The sequence below is a fragment of the Nycticebus coucang genome, chromosome 15 (assembly GCF_027406575.1).
Source record: "Nycticebus coucang isolate mNycCou1 chromosome 15, mNycCou1.pri, whole genome shotgun sequence".
NCBI classification, from domain to species: domain Eukaryota; kingdom Metazoa; phylum Chordata; class Mammalia; order Primates; family Lorisidae; genus Nycticebus; species Nycticebus coucang.
The window spans coordinates 1,617,163-1,631,161 of record NC_069794.1 but is presented as its reverse complement, the minus strand read 5'-3'; the positions used below and the strand labels follow the sequence as shown (position 1 = coordinate 1,631,161).

The 13,999-nt window shown below is 50.6% G+C and overlaps 1 long non-coding RNA gene across 1 annotated transcript in view; it reads left to right on the top strand.

Annotated features, from left to right (window-relative positions):
• The first annotated feature begins 8,529 nt into the window (after positions 1-8,529).
• LOC128566842 (uncharacterized) overlaps positions 8,530-13,999 on the top strand; it is a 51,958-nt gene continuing 46,488 nt past the window's right edge. Inside the window, exon 1 of the long non-coding RNA XR_008374652.1 lies at positions 8,530-8,823. This is a non-coding gene — a long non-coding RNA (uncharacterized LOC128566842). The remainder of the gene's footprint in view (positions 8,824-13,999) is intronic.

Below are 13,999 nucleotides of genomic sequence, written 5' to 3'. Positions count from 1 at the left end.
TTTTATAGTTGTTCATAGCTGTATTCCAGTACCAGTTTTCTCTGTCCCAGACAGCTGCCCTTTAACTACTTATCTGCATCTATCCAACAAATACTTATGGAGTGATTACAAGGTGGTAGGCACTAGGAACATAGTGTTGAACAAACATCATTATCCTTGCCCTCGGGAAGCTTATAGTCTATGGGGGAAATATCAGATATTAAACAACCACAGAAATAAATCTGGGTTTAAAATTCTGATAGATGTTATGTGTTAAAAGTAAGCAGTACTTTTACCCTAATTTAGACGGGGGAGAGAATGTCTTTGGACAAGTAACTTGAGAGATGACTAGGTGAGACAAAAAGCTGTAAGAGATAAAGAGCGTCTGACACCCAGACAAGGGATTAGGGTTGGGGTCAGAGGAGCCCCTGAGGCAGGGATGGAAGTGTGTTGGGCTGGAGTCTGGTGCCTAGAGTTGGAAGGCCAAAGTGAGGTGAGAAAGGTAGGCAGACTGCTAAGAACCTGGATTGTACCCTCAGAGGAAGGGAACAGCACTGAAATGTCTCCACCAAGATCAAGTTCAGAAAACTGTCAGGTGCAGGTGTCACAACTCTGACTGCTGATAACACATCTGTTGTGTCTGAGTCTTCCAGGAAAACAAGAATAGATAACCCTTTCAGAGAACATCAAGACTAGTTGAGGACATTTACCGTAGGAAAAAAATCAATGTATAGCAGGTCAGTATTTATTGACACAAGAGTCTCAATAGTTAATTCTTCCCTTTCAGATCTTCAGATAATGACATCCTGCCTTTTAGACCTTACCAGCTAGTTCTTTCACTCTAACGTGTTTGATTTCATGTAGCAAGGACCAGCTGGGTGAAGAAAGCAGAATTAAGTGGATTAGGCTAGAACTCTAGGGTGCATTTAAGACAAAAGTGAAGTAGATATTAAGAATTAAGACTAGTCAAAAGGTAAAAAGAATTAAGAACAGTCAAGAAAGAAAAAGCATCCCACAGGAGAAAGAAATGGTTTTATTGCCTACTATTCTTAGGCAATTATTGGAAATATTTCCAGAATCTTTGGGGGATCCCTGATATAAACATGCAAATTAATAAATGTCTATTGATGTCAAGGTTATCCTTATGTTTCACTCTTTGATTTAACCTTACACATCCTGAAGTTGTTGACGGGCAAATAAGCCAAGCATAAATTCATGAGCCTGCTCAGGCTTTGCATGGTCACCAAATCGCTTATTTGTAGTAACTCACATTAGGCAGTTTTTGCCCAATATAGATTAAATATTGATCAATCTGGTCAATTTTGGCCTAAATTATTTAGCAATTAAAATATTTATTTGGGGGTGGAGGGGAAGGAGTTAATGCTCACAGGCATGTCATACTTTTGAAACTATTGCAAAAGGAGCTAGGCCAATTAAAAATTTAAAGCAATTGTGATACAGTAAAGGCGTGCATCTTTTCTGTGGAAGATACCAAAAAGATTCGTGACTGTCTGTGTGTGTGTGTGTGTGTGTGTCCTCACTGTAAGCAGCTACTCGCCCACAGGCATGTTCATATATAACCTAGTTTCACAGTGTCACCTCACATATATTTTACTCAGCTAAATTACTGAAAATAAAATGTATAGCATGATATATTGCAACCATATATTGTGTACAGTTTGTATATAAAAAAGAAAGAATGATTAAAAGTCGATGAGAGACTGTTTATAAATCTTGATTGCTTCATAATTTTTACTTTGAGCAACATTTTTATCATAATTATAGGCTTTCTTAAAGCATTTATGCAGATTGTTGTTACTCAAAAGGGGGTTTATTCCATTTTGGTATAAACTACACTTTTTTTCTTTATGAAATCACTCTTTGAGTTTCTAATACTCAGTACTCTGCAGAGCTACAGAAATTCAGATAGCCGGAAGCACTTGTCTCCACAGGGGTGTCACTGGGGCCCTCTGTCATATGCCCGCCTTATCACCCCCTAACATGGATTAGAATCAAAGTTCTCTATAATGATAAACATGTTTAGAAGCTTCAGATTCCTCTTTGAACACTAATGTTCCTAAGAGGCTAGTACATTTTTATACCCACTTCACAGATCAAGAAATTAAATCCTGGAGTTTCAAACCATCACAAAATATTCAATTATTCAATTCTAGAACCGTAAAGCATTAGATCGGGAAAGGGTATTCAGAGCCAATGAGTTCTGATGCTTTACTGCCTTTGAGCTTGGAAAATTGAGAACCAGAAGGTGACGTAATCTGCGCAGCAACTCATCCCAACAGCTGTGAGTTCAACAAGCAACAGCTGAACTGGAGTTCAGATGGAATGGTACAGAGGCCTTAGCACCACGTGGGCTCAGTCCCAGAAAAAAAAAACATTTCACCACTTTTCCTCCTGTGGAATCTTCACTTTCACTGTATGATCCAGGGGGGGAAAGGAAAGAAGAAAAAATTCATCACCAGAAACAAAAACAAAAGCAAAGAAAGTTTTAAGAAGTGTGTACCAGGTGAGAAGGGAGAACACCAGAGGACAGAGAACAGCTGGCCCCAGGAGACAGCCAGAGGTCTCCCCCCAGATGCCACTCCTGAGGACAGGTCCCCCCCAGATGCCACCCCTGAGGACAAAGACGAGCCTGCCTGGGGCTCATTCCCACCTGCTGGGCCTGATGCAGCCTGGCACAAGGTGGAGACCAGTAAAATGTCATGAGTGAATAAATGAATGGCTCAGGTGAGAGGCTCCCCAAACGAGGGGTGAAACCTCCAGATCCTATAGTTTTGAAATAGGGAATATGTATTCAATTTGTTTCTAATTCAAGTCAATCAACAAGGCTTACCCATTCAGGTTATAAGATACAGCCACTATTTCCACAAAAGAGCCAGTTGGATTCCACGTGTGACAGCGTGTAATGGAGGCTGCATTTTGACAATAGGCTGTAGATGTTTAAGAAGTTCTAAGAAGAGAGAATTCATCTTGGACTGGAGAATTCAAAGGGAAGTGCTGACACATCCACGCAGCCTGAGCCGAGGGTGCTGCAAATAAAAGCCTGTGGCCAGGAGATGTGCCCGACATGCAGATATGCCCTAGCCAGCCCAGTCAAGAAACAAAATGTTCTCTGACTGCTCTCTAGGGAAGTCCATGTGAATGGGTCTCTCCAGAGAACCAAGGGAGAGAAAGTTGGGTAACATGGTAATTTTTCAAGTGCTAGATCTCAGGTGATTTCACATTCATTCGGTCATGTGTTGTCACAATCACCCTACAATGTAGGACTCAATATCTCACATGGAGGATAAGGAAACTGAGCATTAAAGAAGTTAACTGGCCTGGCCAGGAGCACACAGCACTGAGCAGCATGCGCAGCCAGGCTCCAGCACAGCCCTCAGGCCCACATTGCAGTCTCTTCACTCATAAACAACTATCCAAACACCTGCTGAGTACCAGCCACCACATGGGCCTTCAAGGCCTGCTAAACAAAGGCTTCAAAGTATGGTCAGGGCTACTCACGTGCGCATTGCCCAAACAGGCATAATCGATAAATATTAGAAACTTTACAAACTTGTTTTAACTTTTTAGATGAGATTTGTTTTAGTTACGAATTTATTAATGACTGAGGACATTTATTTATATATAATAGCTATAGTGTAACACTGCATATCGTAACATCTGAAATGTAGCTTGCTGGTGCCATAGATGGTCAATGCTATATACACGCGTGTTTCAGCAGAAGCCCCCTCCTTAGTGTGGCGTAGCTTGCTGGTGCCATATATGGTCAATGCTATATACACGCGTGTTTCAGCAGAAGCCCCCTCCTTAGTGTGGCGTAGCTTGCTGGTGCCATAGATGATCAATGCTATATACACGCGTGTTTCAGCAGAAGCCCCCTCCTTAGTGTGGCGTAGCTTGCTGGTGCCATATATGGTCAATGCTATATACACGCGTGTTTCAGCAGAAGCCCCCTCCTTAGTGTGGCAGTTATTCCAGTTCTCCCCCTCCACACTAACTCTTGGGTGACATATTCCAGTAATTGCAGCTGTGCCGCTACATTCAAGGGCCAGGATAAAATGAACTATTTGACCCTGTTTGGTTCTGATTTGGAGAAGATTTTGATAGCCCAATTATGTTCCCATCCAGCTGTTTGCAGACTTGGTCCTAATTGCATCTGGCTTGCTACATGGGTTGGGTGCTGAGACAGGTGGGGCTGGGAGCTGGGAGGGGAGTACGCTTCAGTTAAACACAAGTACAGACATTTAACATGCCCAAGAAATTCATTATTTCAAGGTTCACCAGTTGGTTCAGTTTAAATCCTTGCATAAAATATTACCGTGAGAGTGCAATTCTTACCTCCAGTAAAGAATAGGTAGTTCTTGAATTTGGAGAATATTTTTTGAAGGGTGAATTCCAGCAACATGAAAGAAAACCACCAGGTCCAGCAAATAGGGCCTGGACAGGAAGGTCGCCATTGGCTCTGACAGATTCCTGTCTTTCCTCACCATGGGTTTAGGATGTTATTTCACCTCTTGGAATCCCACCTGTAGTGGCAGAGTCATCCTGAGAGATGCCCTCCTTCAACCTGAAGCATCTTCCTCCTAGAGCTGTCCTCCTACCCCCGGGGTCTGCACGTGTTACACTGCACCCCAGCTATACTGTTCTGTCCACCACATACTTACTGCACATCTGGTGCAGTGAGCAAGTGTCACTTATCCCTCCCTGAAAAGACTGACATTCTTTATATCTTAATAAGGAGCTGCTTGGGGCCCAGCTCCACCTCTCAGCAGGAAGGGGGACAACACTGCACCAGGACAGGGATGCTCCCACCTCAGCCCACCTTCCCAGAATGCAGTGCACTTCAGAAGACGGGGTAGGATTCTAGGCTCGGATACCTTTACATGCAAAAATTGTGAACTCAGGCCAGAAAGTGAAAATACATGACATTCCTGTATGTTTAGAATTAATCCCAAGGACCTGTGGAAACTACTTTTTAAAATCTAATACTTGTCGCTTTCCATTATAATTAAAATCAACGGTGCAGAGAGGTGTCAGTTATCTTTACAACTCACCCCCTTCTCCACCCAGTAGAATATTTGTTCCGTATATTTGTAAAGGATTGTGGAGGTCATAAAGAGTTTCATTATATTCTAACAATGAAAATATTAGAAACCAGGATTTCACTTCAGCATTTATTAACTGTATGCACTTTCAGGCCACCTAAGAATGGGTCTCAGGCTGATTATATAGTAAAGCAAATTAAAATGAGTGTGTTGACCTATATTTATTATAAAATAGATATTAGACTAAAGATGCATAGTCATTTTTAAAGCACCTATACTGGAGGAATACCCAATGCAAAACAAAGTCACTTGGGACAGCCCTGGGAATTGTTTTTTAAATGAATCTGCGTAAGGACTAGTTTTCCTATCGTCACATTTTGTGGTAAAATCAAAATGTAGCTTGGCCTCCCAGACTTAAGTTTAAGTTTCAGAAATGAAAGCTGGAAGGATGGTTATTCAAAGGAAGGGAGAAATGTGGGTTATGTTATAAATCTAACACAATCCGTATTATAAAAACCTAACAATCGGTAATCTGTTAGGATGTGGGCATTGCCTCTAAAAACATAGTAATGGGACGCGATGCTGTAAATATGGGCGCTCTGTGCGCGCGTAAGGCATTATCAAGAGACAAAAATTTGGGAAGACATTTAAAAGATGAATAAAGCTCTGTGTGAGTAACTGTAAGTATTCTTCACCGTTTTGCCTGGAGAGTAGAATTGGGATGGAGGTGGGGGGGGGGGGAGGGCGAGACTGACTCCAGGGCTCTGCCTTCGGGCGCCTGAACAAAGGAGACGTTCTTCTGCGCCTCCGCCCTCCCTGCCTCGCTGTGCGAAGCCTCCTTGTTCTTTTGCCCACGTCGCTCTTCACTAGCCCCGAGGAAAAGCTAATTTCTAATTTCCACCCGGACGCTCAACTCTGCAGCGCCCCTGGGCACCTGGCTCTGGGCCTCGCGACCCGGCCGCGTCGCCAGCTCGACTCCGACAGCGGGGCTTCCATCGCGGCCTCCCCAGTCTGGAGAGGGCTGCGGGAAAGGGGCCTCGCCCGGCGGACAGGGGCGCCCAGAGCGCACCCGCGCGAAACAGGCGCGGGGTCCGCAGAGGGCAGCCCCGGTCTGCCTGGGGGCAGCGGGGTGCGGGTCTCCCCTTCGCCTCCGCCGATGCGTCCTTGGTTTTATAAACGCCGAGGTCGCCTCTGCAGCGCCCAGGGCCCGGCCACAACTTTCAGGAGCGCTCGCCTTGGCTGGGCCGCATACTCATGTACACACCAGTCCCCGTGCCGAGACCTCGACGCGGGTTAAAACTCCACTTCACAACCCCCATTGATACAGGTTTGACATCTGTTTGCCAGAGTGTTTCGCACTTAGCCTAACACCCGCTATTAAGTGACAAAATTGTGGCAGCCTGTCAAAGCCGGCTGACTGGCAGCTGCTCGGCTTACAAAAACCATTCAAATATTTGCAGGTTGTGAAGCTTTATGCAGTGTTGTACCCAATCTTTCAGTGATTTAACATGTAAAATATAAGTCAAAGTTTTAAATCTGGATTCCAAAATGTTTCCATTTTCCTTACAAAAGGAAAGAGCTTTCAGGGTGTCTGCTGGAATGGGTCCAATTCCAACGCGTCTTCCATTTCCCGCCCGGAGATTCCTGCACAAAACTGATTTTTTTTAAAATGTCAAGGACCAAACTTTCTCTTCCTGTTGATGACTGAACTAAATTACCTTAAACTTCAGGGGAACACAGCTTCTCAAAAGTAGAGTAAAAAAAAAAACTCCCCCAATAAAGAAATGTACGTGCATTATTTTGCATTTGACAGACCAATGTGTCTTTGGGGGGAAGCCGCTGCTGGGAAGAGTTTTCTGATCGACATTCGAGCTCTCTGGCCACTTCCAAAACACGAAGTCCTCTTCTTGTGCTTTTAAATAGCTTAGTCCGATTAAGAAATAATTTGCAAATGACACAATGTTTCTCTCGATTAAGATCCATTGAGTAAAAGTCATGTGGGTTTTTTGTCTGTGAGATTAGAGCCAGACAGACAAGGATCGCCAGCAAACTGCAGCTGCCGGCAATGAAAAAGAAATTACCCGGCGTTTGTCCGAGAGAGACCTGGGGGTAGTAAGCGCACCGCGCTCAACTTGGTAGATTCCTCTCCTTTGGGTCGGAGGGGGTCACAGGTCCCTAGGGCAAATGTGGGGTCAACATTTTCAAGAAAGCAGCTATTTCTCTTTTGATACATTTCCAAGGAGTTTTGGGGGGAGGCGGTCTCAAATCCGAAGGGCTGAGAGAGTCACACAGTTGGGGGCGGGGGAACAGAGAGAGCGGCGACCGAGGGAGTGCGACGCGTGATCCTCCAGCCCCGGCTACTCCGGGAGGCCTCCGCCTCCGCCTTCTGCCGCGTTGAGCGCGGCGCTTCGGGCAGGGCTGGCGGCCCGGACTCCCGGAGGCGGGGGCTCCGCCTCAGAGGGTGACAGAGCAGGGAGGGTCCAAACCCCGCGGGGGTGGCAGAGCCGCCCCCACTCCGCAGTCCCGGGGCTCCCCACCCGCAGGAAGGGCCGGAGCTGGGGGCGCGGGGCCCAGGCGACTTCTACCTGGATATCTTTGTGTCCACAACGCTAATCTTTAGACGCTGCGTTCCTGTGCCAGCTGCCTTAGTCTCTAGGGCACTTGTGTGGGGGGTGGAGGACGAATTGAAGAGAGCGCGGCAAAGGAAAAAGGAGGGGAACAAGCCAGCGAGAGCTGTCCCCCGGGGAGGCCTGCACCGGTAGCGCCCACAGCCAAGTTGTCCCCTCGGTGAGGCGACAAAGCTCGAACGCCGTCCCCAAGGCCCTGAGAGAAAAGATCCCAAAGCGAAGACGGTGGGGTGGGGATGGGGGTGCGGCGTTGACAGACCCCAGGAGATGACCGAGTTGATTCAGGACTTGAGGACGTGTGGGGGGGTGACATCCTCCCCACCCCCAGGGATCGGGAAAGACGAGCAGAGTTAGGTAGCCCGGTGATGACAGAAGTGCCAACTATTTTAGGGGTGGTGCTGGGAGACTTCCGAGGCACTTGGGGTGCAGGGCTGGAGGGATGTGTGGGTCGCGGCCGCCGCACTGGGCGGGAATCGCGGCGGCCAGGCCGGCGGCGGGGGCGGGCCAGGGACCTGCGGCGGGAGGCAGGGGGCGGGCGAGGGGGGAGTGGGGGGCCCGGGGAGCGGAGAGGAGAGGAGGACGGAGATGCGGCTCCACCTCCCAGCTCAAAACAGCGTCCCAGCTGCTCGCGAACCAACTGCTCAATGCTATTCACTGTCGAGTAGGAACAAAAAAGTGGCTATTTATTAGAATACTTGTTTGGTATTGTTCGGCGCCGCACAAAAGACGTTTCATTATGTGGAGGGATTCCCCCTGTTTCCAGAGAGAAACAATGACTTGAAATTGTCTTTAAAGTCTTTTCTATCAATAATAAATTTCATTTTCTTGTCTCTCGCCGGCAGTGTGCGTGTGTGCGCGCGCGCGCGCGCGGCGAGGAGAGAACGGCGTGAGCGAGTGAGTGTGCGAGCGGCGCGCGTGTGAGTGCGCGTGAGTGTGCGTGCCCGTGGCGCGGGCGCCCGCGGCTGCGGGGCTGGCGCTGCCTGGAGCCCGGCCGGGCCAGGGGCCCGGGCCGCGGCGAGCTCGTTGTGCGGAGGGGGCTGCCACCCGGCCCGGAGTGCGTTGGGGCGCCAGGAAGTGCCCGAGGGCGGAGCGCTGGGGGCGAGGCTGCGCCGGACCCACTGTGGGGACCGCTGGAGCTGGCGGAGGAACTAACTGTAAGTGTGTCCCGAACTTGCGTGGGGTTTCAGCCCGCCCGGGGCTGGGGAACCGGGCGGGACAGGCGTTGGGGAGGGGCGCGGCGTCTCCACCATGACTCTCCGTATGGGAGCGTGGGGTGTCCCGGCAGCATTCGGTTCTCAGAAGAGAACAGGTGGGTACCTGTAGTCACCATGGCGTGCGGACTGCCTGTGGGGGCACGTTTGTCATTTTCTTATCCATAAGTGAACTCCTCCCGCATCCTCGGCTTTTTGCATTGGCAACAACCCCGTGCACCCAGGCTCTGTTTCTCTTTGGGTAGCCCTTTCGGGAGAGGGGCATCAAACCAGCGGATTTGAGGGAAAGGTTCGCGTCCACAGCAGCTCCCTCGGACTTCAGTCCCCACTACCCCAACCCCCTCTGCGTCCCCGCCGAGGCCCAGTGTCGCGTTCCCCCTCTCGCCCTTGGTTGCACTAGGCTGCGCCAAGAACTCAATCCGAGCGTTGAAATTACGTTTTAAAAATTAACATGTTGAAGCGTGTGCCATTTAGTGAGAGGTGCTTTGGGCAAAGAATCAATTTAACTTTGAGTGAGCGACGGACTTGACTGTATTAATTCTGTAACCAGGAAAAAAAAAAATCTGTGAGCAGCAAGTCCTGGACTTGCAGAGAACGCCCTCGGGCCTGGTGAGGGTCTGCGAGGCCCACTGCCGCGGCCGGCGCCTCCACGTCGCCGGTGGGTGGAGGGAGCCCCCAGGTGGGGTCTGGAGTGCCCCAAAGCCCCGCCTGCTGAGTGGGCCGCCTTAGGAGAGGTGACCTCTGCCCGGGCACCCAGCCCCTTCGGCGCATCCTCCCTCCTCCGGCGAAATATCACCCGGTCGGCTTCCTGTTGCACCGCGCGCCTCCGTCCCGCGTGAGCAGACAGCAGTGTCCCCCACCAGCGCGTGCCTCCGCCCGCTCTTTCTGCGGTTTGAGCCCCTGCTGGAGAGGAAAGTCAGGGAGTTTCAAAGGTGAAATGGATTTTCGGCGGTGGCCGTTGCTGGCGTCCATGGGTAGGGCGGGGCTGGTCCGGCGGTCATCGATCGGGGTTGGGACCCGGCTGGCCTCCTCCCCTGGCAAGAAACAGGTGTTTGAACGCGATAGCGGCCGCCAGTCAATTAACCCATTAAAAGCTCCCTTTATGCATCGATCTCCTGGGGTGTAGTGGGGCCGGCGTTCTGGGAGCTTCTTTGTGAAAAGAGGGGCTGGGAGGAGGCGGCAGTACGCTGACGGCACCCCGTTGGCTCAGAGGATCCCTAGAAGTCCCCGCCACCTCTACGGACAGTGAGGCTTCCCAGGCAGCCGGGACCAAGCGTTTCCCTTCCGCTGCTGTTGGAGAGAGGAGTCCTCTCTGTTCTCCCCCGGACTAGGTTACCCCAGGCCTGCTCTGCGGGCCCTAGGGCCAGCAGGGTCGATAACGCCCCGGACAGAGGAGGGGTAAGCGCCCAACGCCGGCCAGTCCCTCCAGAAGCTCGGCTGTGGTGCGGGTGTGATCCAGGCCAGCCACAGGAAGGGAGTCTGTCGCCACCAGCAGCCCCTGACGCCGTCGGGCTCCCTTCTCCCGGCAGGGCAGCGTCTCTCCTGGATTCAGCAGCGACAGGCGACCCAGGCTGGCTGGCTGGGCCAGTGCATGCAGGCACACAGGGGACACGGCGCGCGTCCAGTGGGGAGAAACGGGTGGCTAGTGCTGGGGCCCTGGTTATCTCTATGGGGAGACGGGACAGAGCCTGACTTGCGGGCGTGGGAGGCGGCGGGGGAGGCAGCAACCAGGGATAGGATTGGCGTGGCTGGGCCCTGGGCAGCTGGGCCGGCTGAGGGGAGTCTCCCTCCTTGCAAGGATAAGGCAGACTCAAAACCTTGTGGTCAGACTGTGCTGGTCAGAGGAAGGAGGCTCCAGGGGGAGGCCAGTCTATGCGTGGGCAGAGAATAGAGCCGCCAGAGGAGGCAGGCTGTAAACATCCTCTTCTCCAGAAACAGCTACGCCTGTGTCTTCTGAGCCTGGAACATAAGTTTAGATAGCTGAAATACAAATGCATGGAGTTCCTTCCCTGAAACCCAAATCCTCTCTGGAGGTCCTTTGTCTGTTTAGGGGCCCTGCCACTCCCTAAAGCCGGTGGTTCTAGTCTGTCCACAAAGGGGGAGTTGGCACCCAGGAGCTAGGAGGGTGCATTTCTGCCAGCAGGGCGATGTGCAACTCTCCCTTTAGCCAGTTTTGTAAAATATTTACCTATGCGTGCCTACTTTTTTCTCACTGGCCCTAAGTTAATATTTAGGGTTCAAACAGAGTCTAAAGTAGGGCTCTACTTGTCTCTACTCCGCCAAACCTCCTTCTACCTAATTTACTCCACTCTCCCCCAAACTAGTGACATGTGGCCCTATGTGGCCAGCTGATGGCCTTCCCCACTCCTTCTGCCTGGAGGCTGATGGCCTGGCTGTGTAATACAACCATGTTCCCAAAAGGTTTTTGTGCCCAGGCAGTAGCCAGGCCTCCACCCCACAGCAAGGAAATCTGACTTCTGCTACCAGAACAGCTGGTTGCTGTCTCTTGGAGGTAAAATAAGTGGTGTTCAAATGGGGCTGGGGCCGCTGTCAGCTCAGCCTGCAGGGCCATAGTGCAGGTCTGAAACCCCATTCAGAGCCTGAAGATTTCAACAGAACCACCTTCCCCCATGTGCTGTTTTCTGCAGTTAGCAAGCCATGTCACTGAAAGGGCTTGAAATTGTGTCAAAGTGATGTTTTAATCTCATTGAAAAGTGTATTAAAGGACAAGATGTAATTTATGTGAGATGCTTCGATGAAAGCAGAGATTGGAGTGGATGGTCTTTCACTGGTGTGAACTCGGGTCATGTTTATATTGAAGCCTGTGTAGCTAATCTAATTTGCAATAACAGGGATGGCCTGTAAGAAAAAGCATCTCTGATTTCACTTTATTTCTTTTCATATAGAAATTCCTTATGACTTGTCTCCTCTTGTGAGTGATGTCTTCGCCGTTTGGGGGGCTGCGTTTACCCCTCACTGCTGCTCTTTCTTGCACAGCCGCTGGTCGTTGACTGTCTGGGACATGAGCGGCCACCACGTCGCCTCAGTTTTCAATCCCTTCAGAGCGAGCAGGAGAGCATCCCTAGCGTGTCAGAATCCACCTTCTCCGCATGCCAGCGAACAGCACCAGGGCTTGTCTGTCTGAGAATTTTGGCTTCTGCAGTTTATTTCAGGAGTGTGGCTTAATCAGATGTCCCACATACTTGGAAGTTAATGTTTTATAAATCTTAATGTGAATAGTTACAAAGCTGCACCATATTCACAAAAGTTTGCTCTTGCACTGACTCTACATACAGCTTAGAAAGAAACAAAACGCACTCACCGCTCAGATGAGGGGCTCAGTATTATTATCATGTCCAACACAAGCATTCTTTATCAATAAAAAAACAACGTGCGTTAGAAAATTACAACTTTTGTACGATGTAAAAAGGTGTATTCAAACTGTTAATTACGGGGGTTTGTGTACATGAAACTTTAGCAGTGACCCATTTAATTTTGCGTAATTACCGACAACACAAGACAAGGACGGATCACAATGCAGTATATTTATCTGGAAGGAGAATATTGCACTGACGTAGTTAAACCAAAGAGCGAGAGAAAAAGAACTAAGGATGTATAGAAATATAAAACATACACATAAAATCACACCCTGAAAACACTGGGGTTAAAACTTCTGAAGGTGCGGCTTTTCTTAAGAGCCCATTCAAATTTTGGAGGCAGCGACCTTTCCCTCAAAATCCAAGGCTCAAGAACCATCTCCTCTGCTTGGTCAAGTCCCAGCCCCACCAGTTCACTACCTCCAGTGCAGCTTATGTGGACCCTGCTAATCAGGCAGGTGGATGAGTGTCAGGAGCTGTCTGTCCCAGGGCGAGCACGCACCACACCTAGGAAGGGGCTGGGCGATGCAGGCTGCGGAGCTCGAGTTTTGGGTGACCCTGAATCTTCTCTGGCACAGAGCATACTTGGCAAGGAGGGACGGAGGAGTGAGTGGAGAGTCACTGAAGACCCCGCACAACCACTTCCCGCCAGCGAGTCTGAACGCCTCTTTCCTTCTCCTCATTGCAGGACCCTTGGAGACCGGTGGAGGAAGTGGAAACCTTGGGCTCTGGCTCTCTAATCACCAATCTTCCTCTGCAGCCCCTGGGCCAGGCATTGGCTCATCCAAGACCCAAGAGGCCATGTCTCCAGACACTAGGCCTGGGCCCCCACTGGAGCCGCCTCCTCCCCCCCGACCCCTCAATAATGGCCAGAGTGTGAGAGGGCTGTGGGCAGCGGGCAGCGGGTCGTGCCCAGAGGCGCCTGGCGCTCCGCACGCCCACCGCGCCCTCAGAGCCGGAGGCTGATTCTCGGCCAGGGGCGCGGTGCCTGACCCGCAGGTACCCAGACGCTGTGAGGGGTGGGTGCCCGGCTAGAGCTCCTGTCTTAAAGGCCGCCGATGGAACCGCGCTACAGCTGTGCCCAGCCCACCGGTCTGCCCGATTGGTTCGCGCTGAGTGGGTACAGGTGGAGAGACTCCCGCCGCGCCAGGTTGTACGGTCAGGTAGGCCTGGATAGGATTCTCAGCAAAGAAGGGGCCTGGCAGGCCAGGGGCAGGTGGCTTGGCACCAGGCGCTTCCCCAGCTCCGCCGGCGTTTCTCGCTGGCTGCCTCCTGAGTGCCGACGGCCCCGTAGGAGCGGAGGGCGCGGTGTCCTCTTGGGTTCCAGTCTTTCCTTGCGGTGTCTTCTGTTTCATTCATAAACCTGGTGGCTACAGACGCAGCTTGAATATTGACGTCTCTCCCCCAACTGCTCCGCCGTTAACCCAATTACAGAATTCATCAAGAACTGTGTTGAATTATCTCTTTCCATACAGTATCAGCATTAGCCTAATTAAAAGCTATAATGTCTGATATAATGATTAAATCGTTAGCTCTGCTGTAGGGAAGCAATATTTTGTTTTCCCTTCAATTAGAAGCTGATTGAGGTTTTCAGAGCAGGTCAGCTGTGAAATTTGAATTATATGTGTGAGCAGTGCTCACAGGGTGAGCCCCTACTCGAAAGCTCCCAGAGCTTCTCCAAACGCTTTCACCCGGAGAGCTGGGAGGCGCACACCACCGCGCGCGCGCGCACAGTGCTGGTA